Below are 14,137 nucleotides of genomic sequence, written 5' to 3' on the forward strand. Positions count from 1 at the left end.
GGAGCATGAGCTTTTGTGGGTGAATACCCACTTCTTCGGATGCATCCGACGAAGTGGGTATTCACCCACGAAAGCTCATGCTCCAATACGTCTGTTAGTCTATAAGGTGCCACAGGACTCTTTACTATTATAACTCTGGATATTCTTGTTTCCCATATAAATGTTCAATCCCTTTTTGAATCTTCCTGGCCTCAATAACATCCTGTGGCAATGAGTTCCTCAGACTAATTATACATTGTGTGAAGAAAAGTATTTCCTTTTATCACTTTTGAATTTGCCATCTTACAATTTTATTGAATGTCCCCTTGTTCTTGTGTTACGATGCAGGGAGAACAAAAGCTGCTGATCTGCCTTCTCTATACCATTCATTATTTTAGAGATTTCCACCATCTCCCCTCTCATTCATCTATGATAAACAATTGTCATCTTTTCAGTCTCTTCATTTGAGAGATTGTCCATACCTGAAAGTATTCTCATCACCTTTCTCCGAACACTCTAATTCTGCAGTGTTGTTGTTGGGTTTTTTTGAGATGGGCTGACAGCACACAAATAAGGGTGTATAATGAATTGTATAATGACATAATATTTTCCATCGTGTTCCTAACGTGGTTGGTTTTTTGACCACAGAGACACACTGAATAGAGGCCTTCATTGAGCTATCTACTCTTTCCTGAGCTGATACAGTTCATTTGGAATCCTGGATGGTGCATAAGTAATTTACATTTTTCCTTCCAATGTGCATTACTTTTAATTTATTGGCACTGAACTTCATTTCCCATTGTATTGCCCACCCAGCTGGCTTTTCTAGGTCTCTCTGAAGTTCCTCACAGCCCTCGCTGGATATGACCAACCATAATAACTTTGTGTCATCTGCAAATTACTGACCTCCCTTTCCAGATCATTGATTATTAATGAACACCTGAACTAACATGGAACCTTGAGGCACCCCATCGTTAATCTTTTGCTATGACGGAAATTGACATGAGATGAAAGGTTAAGAGAAAAGAGGAGGTATCAGGGCGCTTTGGAAATAACTAGAATGTACAGCTTTAATAATTTTGATGATATTTTGGTGAGTGTTAAGTTATTTACATTTGAAAGACTGCCTTTAATAGAAGGCTTGGAAGGTGATACAAAAAGAATGTATGATCAGGACGGCCCAATTTGACAGAGGAATATCTAGTGAGCCCCACAGAGATCTGTGTGAGGTTCCCCCTTTATTCAATATTCCCACAAAGAAAAATATTCCTTAAACTTTCAAGTTGCTGAAGAGGAACACCTATCCAAAGCCATAAAAGCAAGTCAACCAAAGCAAGGAAATGTCCAGTTTAGATATCTCTGTAACATACCTCAGCTTGGATGTATAAACAGAGGAATATCAAGTTAGAATGGAAAGGTTGTACTGACTCTATATTTGGTGCTCTTCAACCACTACCAGAATACTGGGTCCAGTTCTGGTGTCTACACATCAAGAAGGATGTTGGTAAATGAGAGAGGGTTCAGAGAAGAACCACAAGAATGATTTCAAAGATTGTAAAACATTTTATAGTTATAGAGTCAATGAACTCAATTTATTGAGCTGCACAAAGAGAAGGTTAAGGGGTGACTTAATCACAGTTTAGAAGTACCTACATGGAGAACAAAAATTTGATAATAGGCTCTTTTAACTAGCAATCAAAGGTCTAACAACATCCAATGGCTGAAAGTTGAAGCTAAACACATTCAGAGTGGAAATAAAGTGAGGATTTTTGATCACTGGAACCATTTACCAAGGATGGTGGTAGATTCTCCATCACTGGCAATTTTTAATTCAAGATTGGAATTTTTTGAAAGAAATATGCTCTAGTTCAAACAGGAGTTAATTCAGGGAAGTCCTATGACACAGGAGGTCAGACTAGAGGATCAATGTGTTCCTTTCTGGCCTTATAATATATGACTATATGAAATATAGCTTACTGAGAATTTTTTGTACATTTCTTTTCAATTTTTATCATTAACGTTTCTTCAAAAAAATGAATTTTCAGCCTATTTTGACTCCTTTGAGATGGTCACAAAACAGGAAATGTTATTTATTTTTTTCTGCAAAAGATTTCTCAGAATTTTGAAAATTCAGAAAATTTTTACCAGCTGTATACCAAACCCCACATATCACTTCCTCCTCTTTGAATAAGTCCCATACATTTTCATTATGTACAGTAATACAATATGCACACCATAGGTTTCTCAATTTCACAGTAACACAAAACCTTATCTCCAACCTCCTGCAACATTAACAGAGAGAGAGAGAGATGTGTGTTAGACATTCTTGCACCTCTGAAGGGCATAATGAATTATTTCTCCATGGGGAAATAGAAGGTTAGAGTTTATCATATTATCATTCAGGTCTTTGACTAATATTATTTTTGGGGTGCAGGAGGGGCAAGCCAGACTGCCTTACACCTCATTAACCAAGAGATTAACAAGGGGAGGGGAAAGATTAAAAAAAGAAGAGTTGCGTATATATAGCTTGGGACAGTGATGGCAAAAGAGAAAGGTGGAACAGGAGAAGAGTCTATAAACATCAGAAAGGAGCAACCACTGAGGAAAAGGAGAGTGGGAATGTGCCATCTCAGGAAGACATGAATTAAAAATAGGCCAAAAGATAAAAGTTTAAGAATACTTACCAAGTGGAATAGAGAGAGCGCATGAAGCAGTCACAAAATGACCACTTTAGGCTCCAGCTGCCAAATTTAAAGGGCCAACATGTTCTGCCCTGTCCTGTACACCCACAGAAAGACACCCAGGGGAAGTTTCCTATAAAAGGCAACTTTGCATTACAGAAGGTTAGTAAGGTGGATACTGATATCCTTCTGCATTCAAACTATATTACAGAGAGGAGTTATTTAGTACAATAAAACTAGTCATAATAAGTTGACATTAAGCCAAGGAAAACTTTGGCTAAATATCAGAAAAAAACATTCCTGTTAGCGAGGCCAATTCTGTGGAACAATCTCCTGAGAGAAAGAGTGGAAGCCCCAATGGCACTTTTCAAACTAGACTGCATACAGTGAACTAACATTTTTACAGCAGGGAACAACTCTGTACTGGTGCAGAGAATGACAAGGTTGTCTAATAGATCTCTTCCAATGTTAAATTCTGTGTTTAGATTCCTAGTGCCACAGCTTAAAACAGGATGTGCCCTAACATATCTGATACGCTCCAGAAAATTGATAATGGGCACACGTATCTAGTCAGAGATAGTTAATGTCATAACTTTTGTGTTGCTTATGCAGGCTGTAATTTACAAGCCAGATTGTATAGATGTGTAACACTGATAAAGGGAATACTTTGGTTGAATCTGAAGGCAAATTAAGATTTCATTCTCTCTCAGCTCTGGGCCAGAACACTCCCCTGGGCTGTTGGCGAGCAGCATTCATTCCCTGCATCAATGAATATTTAATTTTATTTATACAAAACAGAACAGGTTCCACAGCAGAGACAGGGAGAGACTAACCCCAGAAATCCCCCACAGGCCCGTGATTAGGCCACACACTTAGGAGGTGGGAGACCTGCATTTGAGTCCTTGCTCCACATCAGGCAGAGTGGGGACATGAACCTGGGTCTTCCACTTCCTGGGTGAGTACACTGAGCACTGGGGAAATAAAGAGGACTCCTCATTTTTTGTGAGAAAGGGCTTAGGCACCTAACTCCAGAAAAGTGTTCATAGCTGTGAATCATGAGTGGAAGTAGGTGCCCAGCTCCCTTTGAGGGGCAGGGTTTAGGCCCCACCCCTCTCCTTGGTATTTCCTATTGGCTAGCGTAGGCAGCTGTTCACTTTGTCTGCTGGTTTCTGTGAATCGCATTCTTAGATCCCTAACTGTCCCCATGCATTGTATAGGGAGCCTGGGTACCTGAACCAGGGCTGTGGATTCCACTAGGCAGCAGGGTCCCTAAAGTTACATTAAGAGAATATAAGTTATTACATTTCAATATAAACAAGAAACAAACTTCAAATTCTCTCTCTTTTCAAGACCCCGGCTAATTTTGCAAAGGAGACAACATGGTGACATTAAGATAGCCCAGTGAAATCAATATACAGCATCCTGCTTGGCCTTGTGTGTATGAATTGCTTTCATTTACAGTTTTAATTTCTTAGCAAAGGAGTCCTCATAGGGCATTGCTAAAAGGAAAATCCACTCTTCAAGTCACTAAATCTATACCATTGCATTATTATAGACCTGTGTGGACACAAAATATCTCAAGAATGCTTTAGGGGATACGAGCTTCATTAGAAAGATAATCCACTTCAATATGATAAAACATAAGGTAGCTATTCTTTCTACCACAGCACAGATGACGACTTTATTTTAAACCCATAGCAGATTGAATTTTTGCATGATGTTTTCTTTAAACTGCCTTGCTTAATCTAGAAATACATAAAAATACCCATCTGCCAGCTGTGCTAGTTTCAGCTGTAGCAAATTGATGATTAGTAGCCTCCTGACATAATTTTCTTCACATGAAATAAAAATGACTGTCACAGGATTACAGCAGAGGGGAAAAATCCAAAGTTCATTATGTTTTGTCTTTTTTTATTTTACCCTTGAATTGTTTTGGTAATTAACAGGTGTGCTACAATTAAGTAGAATGCAAACATCAGTAGGGCAGATATTTAAAAGGCCATGTTTGCAAAGTTTCACACAAAAAACAGCACACCAACAACTCATTGTTAACATTTCAATCTAGTGAATTTGTAGGCAGATTCTGCTCTACTGCTACATAAAACGACTGGGCTCCATAGCAGGGCCTGGTCTCCTGATCCACAAGCTAGTGAAGTGTGTGTGTGACACATTAATGATCCAATTCAGCCCCTGAATTTCAGTGAAGAGGCACCACTTACACTAGGGCTGATTTTGGTCCTCAGTTTGGAAGGGCACTTCAAGACTCCCCATTGTTGGTAGTGCTTGTTGATTCACAGAGATGGATTGTCGATCCGCTTTTAAGGCAAGAGAGAAGGAGCATTCTTTTGTTTTCAAGGATTTACAGGTCCTTAAAATGTATCCATAGACCCAGTACAGCACAGGCAGTAGCAGTGCAGGCTTTCAGGTACACATGCGTGAACATACAACATACAACTGTAAATGTCCATTAGCAATAGCGCAGCCTCCATGCCTATTCAGTCCTTGGCCATTCTGCTAAGATTCCCAATAAAAGCACCAGTAGTGCTAACTCTGATGGTAGCTTTATGATGTGGATGTTTGTCCATTAGGACTCAGGCCATTGGCTCATTTCACAAATCATCAAAAAATCAGCGGATAGATTTTGGTTACTTATGCCATCGAACAGATCTGAGTCAGCAACCTTGAGCAGGAGTGTAACAAGACAGAGAGTCTATCTCCTGAGGCGTGCAGTAATCTGGGCAGAAGATCACTGAAATAACCTACTGCATTGTTGCTTTCAAAGGTACAGTTCCTCCAGGTAACCTTTGATGTGACTGCTTTTTAGCACAGACCACACACACACAAAAAGAACATTAACTATATCCACTCTGAAAATTAAATGTGTGTCTTCATCAGGGCCTGTGCAAGGAAGTTTCGCGCCCTAGGCGAAACTTCCACCTTGCACCCACACCCCCAGCTAACCCCGCGGCAGCTAACCCAGCCCCCCACTCGGGGAGCCTGCCACCCCCCACCCCGCAGCAGCTACCCCCCCTCTGCAGCTAACCCCACCCACGGAAGCTAACCCCGCCCGCGGAGCCCGCCTCCACGGCAGCTAAACCCGCCCGGGGAACCCGCCCCAGCTCACCTCGGCTCCTCCTCCGCTGAGCACGCCGGTGCCGCTCTAATTCTCCTCCCCTCCCAGGCTTGCGGCGCCGATTGGAGGAGACTTAGAGTGGAGATGATCTGGAGCGGGGAGCAGTTCCCCTGTGCGCCCCCCCCTTTACTGCGGGCGGCCCTCCCCCCCGCCCCCCGCCCCAGCTCACCTCCATTCCACCTCCTCGCCTGAGCAGGCTTTTAGGCACCCCCAACCACTATGCGCCCTAGCTGGCCGCCTAGTTTGCCTAAATGGTTGCACCGGCCCTGGTCTTCATCCAGTACACAGAGATGCTTTTCTCCTTGTTATCTTCCCCCACCTTCAAAAACTGGCCATAGCTCTGTCCCAAACACATCAAGTTCCCTTTTGCCCAGGCCTGGCCACATGTTTTCAGGGGTGCTTTTACTGCGCTGTCTTCCTACACTGATCTTCCTCCTATGACTAAGAAAAACTAACGTGGCTCAGTACTGACTAGCATATGTGCACTCACATATGATGATTTCAGCTCTGGGATTAGCATTTGTTGATTAACTTGTGCTGCAGACTCAAAAGAGGTATTAGAAGAAATCAAACCATCAGATCTCCTACTCCATCGATCTGTAACAATATTAGCAAAAGACTGGGCACAAGCAACTTGTCATGGTCTGTATAATCACACAGCTTCTCCTTCTAACCAGGTGGTGCCAGATACTGTCCTCTGCTATGTGGTGTGGGAGCAGAGTTACTGAAAAACCTGCACAAAGAGGTAGTGTAGTAAGGAAAGGTGGGTGCATAGAAGGTTTCCCCTTCTTCCCCACCATGCAGTTGTCTCCAGTGAAATTGCAAGCTGAGCTCCACACAACCTGGGGCTGGTAAGCTGGATAGAGCTGTTCTGATGGAGCTTGTTTCCCTCTAAGCGCAGCAATATATTTAATAAATTACTGTTGCTCTTGCCGCAGTGGAGTTCCGGAGTTGACGGCAGAGCGATCGGGGATCGATTTTATCGTGTCTACACTAGACGCGATAAATCGATCCCCGATAGATCGATCACTACCCGTCAATCTGGCGGGTAGTGTAAATGTACCCTAAGGAGCAGAAAGTCTCTGTAAAGGACATTGAACCAGGTGACTGGTGTCGGAGGGGCCGCTCACCGAAGCTCATCAAGTTGAGAGTTGTGTTGCCAGTAGCAGTCATGCATGGGACCTGAGCCAGGAAAGTATGGTCAGGCTGAGAACCATGGCACTGAATGCTGTGGTTATTGTGAGTCTCTGCTTTCCATGGAAACTATCAGCTATCCCCCAACCATGGATAGTCTGCTCTGCTGCTAATCTCACTTCTAGAAGGTGAATGTCACAGTGTACCAGGTATATCCCAGATGCCTCAACAATCCCCTTTCATGCCTTCTCACACTTGAAGGGGAGCATACGGCCCCTAGTGAATAAGCCTCAATTAGGATGCATGAATGGGACCAGTAACACCTACAGTGTGCAGCATTATACACTGGTGGGCGAGGGGGGGAGAAAACTTGCAGATAGTGACACCCAAGGTAAATAACCTGTAAAAACAAAGAAATAGATGGCATTCAGAGAAGACGGTTGAACCTGTTGTCCTTGCCAGGTCTGAGTCTTCTGCTTCATTGACTTGCATCTTTTCTCCTTTATCCTGCAGACAATTTTTTGTTCTTCATTTCTTTTATTACAATGTGGTTTCAAATCTGCAGTTTATTAAAATTATGCAAATCCCTCTTATTTAGACAACTAAAAGCTTGTGCAAAATGTACTCAGACACAGGGATGAATTCTGTCAAGGCAAAGGCAGTCTGTTGGGGGAAGGCTGCACAAACAAACAGGCAGAAACAGCAGGCCACAGAGGGCCAGAGCCCCAAAGCCTGTTGACACTCACTCAGGTGGAGGCTTGGCCAAAGTGTCTAAGGAAGGGGCTAAGCTAGGGCATCCTCTGAGCCTAGCTTATATAGAGCCCTCAGCTAAAATTAAAATGACTTTGCCCACTTCGAAGCATTTCCCTTGGGGTGCCCATGGATTAGGTGGCACAAGAAGGTGTAATTTTGACACTTTCTTTACCAATTTGGGTCAATCTGACCCAGTAACTATTAAAAGAAAGTTTTACCTATTCAGGGGTTCATTGCTCTAAATACAGCCATTAGTTATGATTTCCAAAAGTGACTAGGAAATTTGAGTGCCCAGCGTGAGACACCTTAAAGGGGCCTGGTTTTCAGACAGGAATGAGTATGCAGTGGCATTTCATTTTTAGCTTTTGCATTGGGAGAATAATCTGACATTTAATGTTGGTTTCTCTTCAATCGTTCAGTGTTTGGGCCCTAAGGAATGCATAATATTTGCTTAGACAACCCTGAGTTCGCAACCCAAAGTAAAAGGACCAAAGCAAGTAAAGTTGCAGGATGCTAAAACCTGCTCAAACATATTCATGATGAATGAAGCCTCCTTGGGAATCCTGTTCCAGCTGAAGTCAATATGATTAACCCATACGAGTAAATTGATTAAAGGCCATACTGGTTAAAAAACTGACCTGGTTTAGAGGAGAAGTGAACACAGGCTACAAAAAAGTATTATATAAACACATGGAAGAAAGGGGAAGTTGATAGTAATGAATAAAAATCAGAAGCTAGAAAATTGTGGAAAATTGATGAGGGAAGCAAAGGGACAGTAGGAAAAATCTATGGCCAACAGAGATGAGGATAGTAAAGGAGTTTTTTAAGTTTAAACAAAAAGAATCCTAACAATGGTACTGGTTCATTACTAGATGGAAATGTTAGAATTATCAATAATAATACAGAAAAGACAGAAGTATTCAATAAATATTTCTGTTCTATCTTTGGAGTAAAAAAAAAACAAATGATGTAATATTATCATATGACGATGACATTCTTTCCTTTCCACTAATGTCTTGGGAGGATGTTAAACAACAGCTACTAAAGTTCAAAGTTTTAAAAATCAGCGGCTCTTTTAATATTCTTCTATGCAAGTTTAGGAGCTTGCTGGACCATTAATGTTTATTTTCTATAAGTCTTTGACCACTGGGAAAGTTACATGAAACTGGAAGAAGGATAATGTTGTGGAAGTATTTTGAAAGGGTAAATGGGATGCCACAGGTCATTATAGGCCTGTCACTCTGACATCGATGACATTATCGGGCAAGATAATGAAACGGCTGATATGTGACTCAATAAAAAATTAAAGAATGGAATATAATTATTGCCAATCAACATGGGTTTATGGAAAATAGATCCTGTCAAACTAACTTGATATTTTTATAAGACTACAAGTTTGGTTGATAAAGGTAATAGTGTTGATGTAATATAGTTAGACTTCTGTAAGATATTTGACTTGGTACTGCATGACATTTTGATTAAACAACTAGAATGATATAAAATTAATTTGGCACACAGTAAATAGATTACAACCTGGCTAACTGATAGGTCTCAAAATGTAATTGTAAATAGGAAATTATCATCTAGAGGGTCTGTTCTAGTGGGGTTCTGCAGAGATCAGTTCTTGGCCCTATGCTATTTAACATTTTTATCAATCACCTAGAAAAAATAAAATCATCACTGATAAAGTTTGTGGACAACACAAAAATTGGAGCAGTGGTAAATAATGAAGAGGACAGGTCACTGATCTGGATCGCTGGGGGCAAGAAAACTATGTTTTAATACCGTTAAGTGTAAATGAATACCTCTAGGAACAAAGAATGTAGGCCATATTTACAACATGGGGAACTCTATCTTGGGAAGCAGTGAATCTGAAAGAGATTTTGGGTTTGTGGTGGATAATCAGCTGAACATGAGTTCTCAGTGAGATGCTATGGCCAAAAGCGCTAATGTGACCTTTGGATGCAGAAACAAGGGAATCTCGAGTAAGAGTAGGGAGCTTATTTTACCTAAGTATTTGGCACTGATGCAATCACCACTGGGATACTGTGTCCAGTTCTGGTGTCCACAATTCAAGAAGGATACTGATAAATTGGAGAAGGTTCAGAGAAAAGATACAAGAATGTTTAAAGGATTAGAAAACATGGCTTGAAGTGATAGACTCAAGGAGCTCAATTATTTAGCTTACCAAAAGGGTGCTAAAGGGTGATTTGGTCAATTTATGAATACCTACATTGAGCACAAATATTTTATAATGGGATCTTCACTCTAGCAGAGAAAAGTATAACATGATCCAATGGCTGGACGTTTTAGCTAGACAAACCAGATTGGAAATAAAGGCATACATTCTGAACCACTGGAACAATTTACGGAATGTTATGGTGGATTCTCCATCACTGGCAATTTTTAAATCAAGATTGGATGTTTTTCTTAAAAAGATCTGTTCTAGGAACTATTGGGGGCAGGGAGAGTTCTATGGCCGGTGCTATACAGGAGATCAGAGTAGGTGATCACAGTGGACCCTTCTGGCCTTGGAATCTATAAATTTATATTCAACAAGATTTGGTCCAGAATTTACACCATCCTGTCCATCTCTTTTTTAAGTATTATTGTTTCTCCTTATTATTGTTCTTCCCTATTTTAGTTCCCTTCTCATCTCCATGTTAATCTAGTAATTAAGCAATAGCATTGACCATTTAACGTATTAAAAATGTACAGTAAATAAAAATGTGAAAATATTAAGCTATATAATTGTTTAAATACATGTATATAATTATAGTGTACCTCCTAGGTAGCAAAAAAATGTACCAAATCTAATGTATAAGCTCTATTTATTTGTAAATCAACGTTTGAATGGTTATATCAACCAATGAGAATGTGTCTTTCTTTAGAAAATAACAGAAGTGCAAATGGAAGAGTTTATTAAAATCAATTGTTTAAATGAAGTCTTTCCATTTGGTGATTTAAATCAATCCACTCTGAAAGCAATAGGTATTGCCACCACCCGCACTGTATCTTTCCTGTGGAAATGGTGTGGGGAAGGAAGAGGACTTGAATATCATGGCTATCAACTGGTACCTTCTATTATGATCATTAAATTTAGCTAAAAAATAAAGGTCACTATTGAGACCTGCACTAAGCTGATAGAATTTTACCTGTATTCTTCAGCCATATAATTCCTCTAGACTAGCTACGCTGTCCTGAGTATTTTGCCAGAATTTACATCCATTTCTCAAATTGCTGACCCTCTTAATGACCTGAAGCAAGTTCTAGTCATTGGAACTAACAGCAGGTCGATACAGGTATGTAACAGGTATGTAACATATTCACTGTACACTTTTCATGCACAATGCATCCTGTTCTTGTATGGGGGAGGGTGGAGTATTGAGTTAGGAGGTAGTTTAGAAGGTAGTCAGTCCAATAATATGTAAGAGTAGAGTACTTGACCTAAAAATATGACCTAATCAGCAGCAATTTAAACACAGTATATTCACATTCAAGGGCTCTGATTTATTTCATGTTCCTAGCACTCATTTAAAAAGAATTAGGAATTCAATTAGCAGGACATTAGGATGGAAGACATTAATGGTCTACATAAGGATGTAAGTGCATGCCCTGCCCTTCAGGAAGATCAACTCCCATTTTAAGCATCTATATGCAGAAATGCTCAGTCTCCAAAACTTGTCCATTTCAGATGGAACTTCTTTTATAAAAAGGAGAGTTAGGTGCAAAATTTGTAACTAATGATTATTTGACACATTTCAAATTTTTTCTCTCCTTTTTTAATACTTGGACACCTATTCATTAGTCAAGATTGCTGAATAATTTCTGCAGGTAAGTCTTTGCCTATAACCTGTTCATGAGCAGTACATTGTAACATATGAAGTTTGTGCTTCTGAGACTGGACACATGGTCACATCTTGATTTTTTTCAATCCAAAAAAGGAATTGGGTCAAAAACATCCACTTCACAAAAACATTCAACATTTGTGTTGATTGCAATGAGGAATGAAAAGAAGTTTCAAAACCTCAAAAGTTGTCATGAAATGTAATTGTCATTCTCTGATCAGCTCTAATTAAAGACCCACCTGTGGTCTAGTCTGTTCCCTCCCCACCCCCCCACCCCCCGACTCATTACAAGAAATCAGGCATTTTTCCTCCCTTCTTTTCTCTGCATCTCCCTCCTTCCACCTTATCATCTTTTTCCACATCCTGTGCTGCTCTTTTTTCAGAGCATTGGACCTGCAATGGCATCAAACCAGGTTCGTTGATTCATGCAAAATTGGCAGTCTCAATGGCTATTAAGTCAGGATTGCTGCTCATGCCTGAGTCTGAGATCTAGCATTGAGGCTCTGTGCATCATAGTCTTCTGAGGAGTAGCTGTGGATTAGGCGCACCGAAGATATGCTAGCTATCTGATTGTTTGCTCTCTTGGTGTTGGTTCACATTTCTGATTTTTATTTCTTCCTTTTAAAAAGTGTGGTGGCAGATGGACAGTACTGTGTGTTGATCTCATTCAGTGGAGATAAGAGAGTGGGAAGACAGCAGATGCCAAGGAACAACTTATTTTTCCGGCACTAACAGGTACCGTTTAAAAGAACTAAAACCTCTTAACTTTTTTTAATAAATATATTGTATCATTTTATGCAAACCAGAAAAAAAGAGAAAAATGTCCAAAGCATCTTTACTGACAGTGAATTATTCAGAATTGTCCATGCCAGTTATATTTATCAATGCAGAGCGCCTACCATCTATCCATCTCTAGGAAGATTACATTACATTATTGATAGAACCTTCCACTAATACTTCCTGTACTATAATAAGTTTCAATTTTGAGTATCATATTTTCCCTGTATAAATCAACAATATCATAGTCATCAATTGTGACTTCACTAGCAGGTGAAAGTGAGTTCCCCTGCAGAATCTCTCTCCAGTCTAATGTGTAGCATCTTTACTCATTTGTCAATGACAAAACATGAAATAGCAGATGCCATGGTCTAGATGCCAGAATGATGCTATTCTCTCCATTGTTCTGTATTCATGATGTAATCAATAAGAACAAAATGTGTGCGGATGAATGCATTTTTAGATTTACTTTTGAGATAATCACAGGATGTGTGAACAATTCTGATTTAAGAAAATGTTTTTCTTTGTAAAAAAAAAAAGCAATATTTTAGTGACATAAATAATAATGCTTTAAAACTAATTTAGTTTGAATATGCTTTTACATTTGCATTTTTATATCATTATAACTAAGAGTCCAGTTATGACCTCAGATACAAGAAAAAAATACACTCATATATGTAGAAATAGATTTCAGTCCTATGAGGTTATTAGATTTAATGTCATGGTTCTTTCTGTCTTGTCCTTCCTCCCATATATTAAGCTGAAGTTGATATAATGTAAGGGTTTGTGACTTATTCAGCCAGTTAATGATCAAACACTGTGTGAAGGCTGAACTATTTAACAAGTGTATATTTAATAAGAGTTTATTTGCAAATGTTAACACTGAAAAATCAACAACAATATCTGGATTTCAGAAGCAACTAAAAGCATATTTTTTGCCTTGAAATTGCTCAGTATAAATAAATCTGTTTCACATTCAGTAGAACCTCAGAGTTATAAACACCTCAGGAATGGAGGTTGTTCGTAACTCTGAAATGTTCATAACTCTGAATAAAATGTTATGATTGTTCTTTCAAAAGTTTACAACTGAACATTGACTTAATACAACTTTGAAACTTTACTATGTAGAAGAAAAATGCTGCTTTCCTTTTTTAGTAATTTATGTTTAACACAGTGCTGTACTGTATATGGGGTTTGTTTGTTTGTTTGTTTGTTTTTTGTTGTTGTTTTTGTCCCTGCTACTACCTGATTGTGTACTTCCAGTTCCAAATGAGGTGTGTGGTTGACTGGTCAATTTGTAACTCTGGTGTTCGTAACTCTGAGGTTCTACTATACATAACAATTCAAGATTTTTAAACACAACCTGCAGCCAAAATGACATCTGGTGAAACATGTTACTTAACCTTATAGAACAATGTCCTCTAGCAAAACATTGGGATGTATTAATCATTGCATATGTATCTTAAACTGAAAACTTACAAAAATAAGTACAAGTTTTCAGATAAAACACTGCAGGGTATATTAACACACTAAGCAATTCTCAAGTAATGTCAATACTACTTGTATAAGGTTACAGTTCAGATATATAACACTGTGATATCACTGGAGATATTTGACTTTTAAAATATTGTGCCATTTTGGTTTAGCTATCTCTACCTCCACACTGTTGTTGAATCTTTCACTTAGGGGAAATTTGCATACAATCCATGTAAACCTGGAAGATTTCCATGGACTTTAGTCCTACAATCAGGACTTTCCTTGGTGTACCCCATTTACACTTGCTAGTGTCCAAAATGACCTTGATGCAGAATGTGTTGCCTGGATCTCCAACA

Source organism: Trachemys scripta, chromosome 2 (genome assembly GCF_013100865.1).
Source record: "Trachemys scripta elegans isolate TJP31775 chromosome 2, CAS_Tse_1.0, whole genome shotgun sequence".
In the NCBI taxonomy this organism is placed as follows: Eukaryota; Metazoa; Chordata; order Testudines; family Emydidae; genus Trachemys; species Trachemys scripta.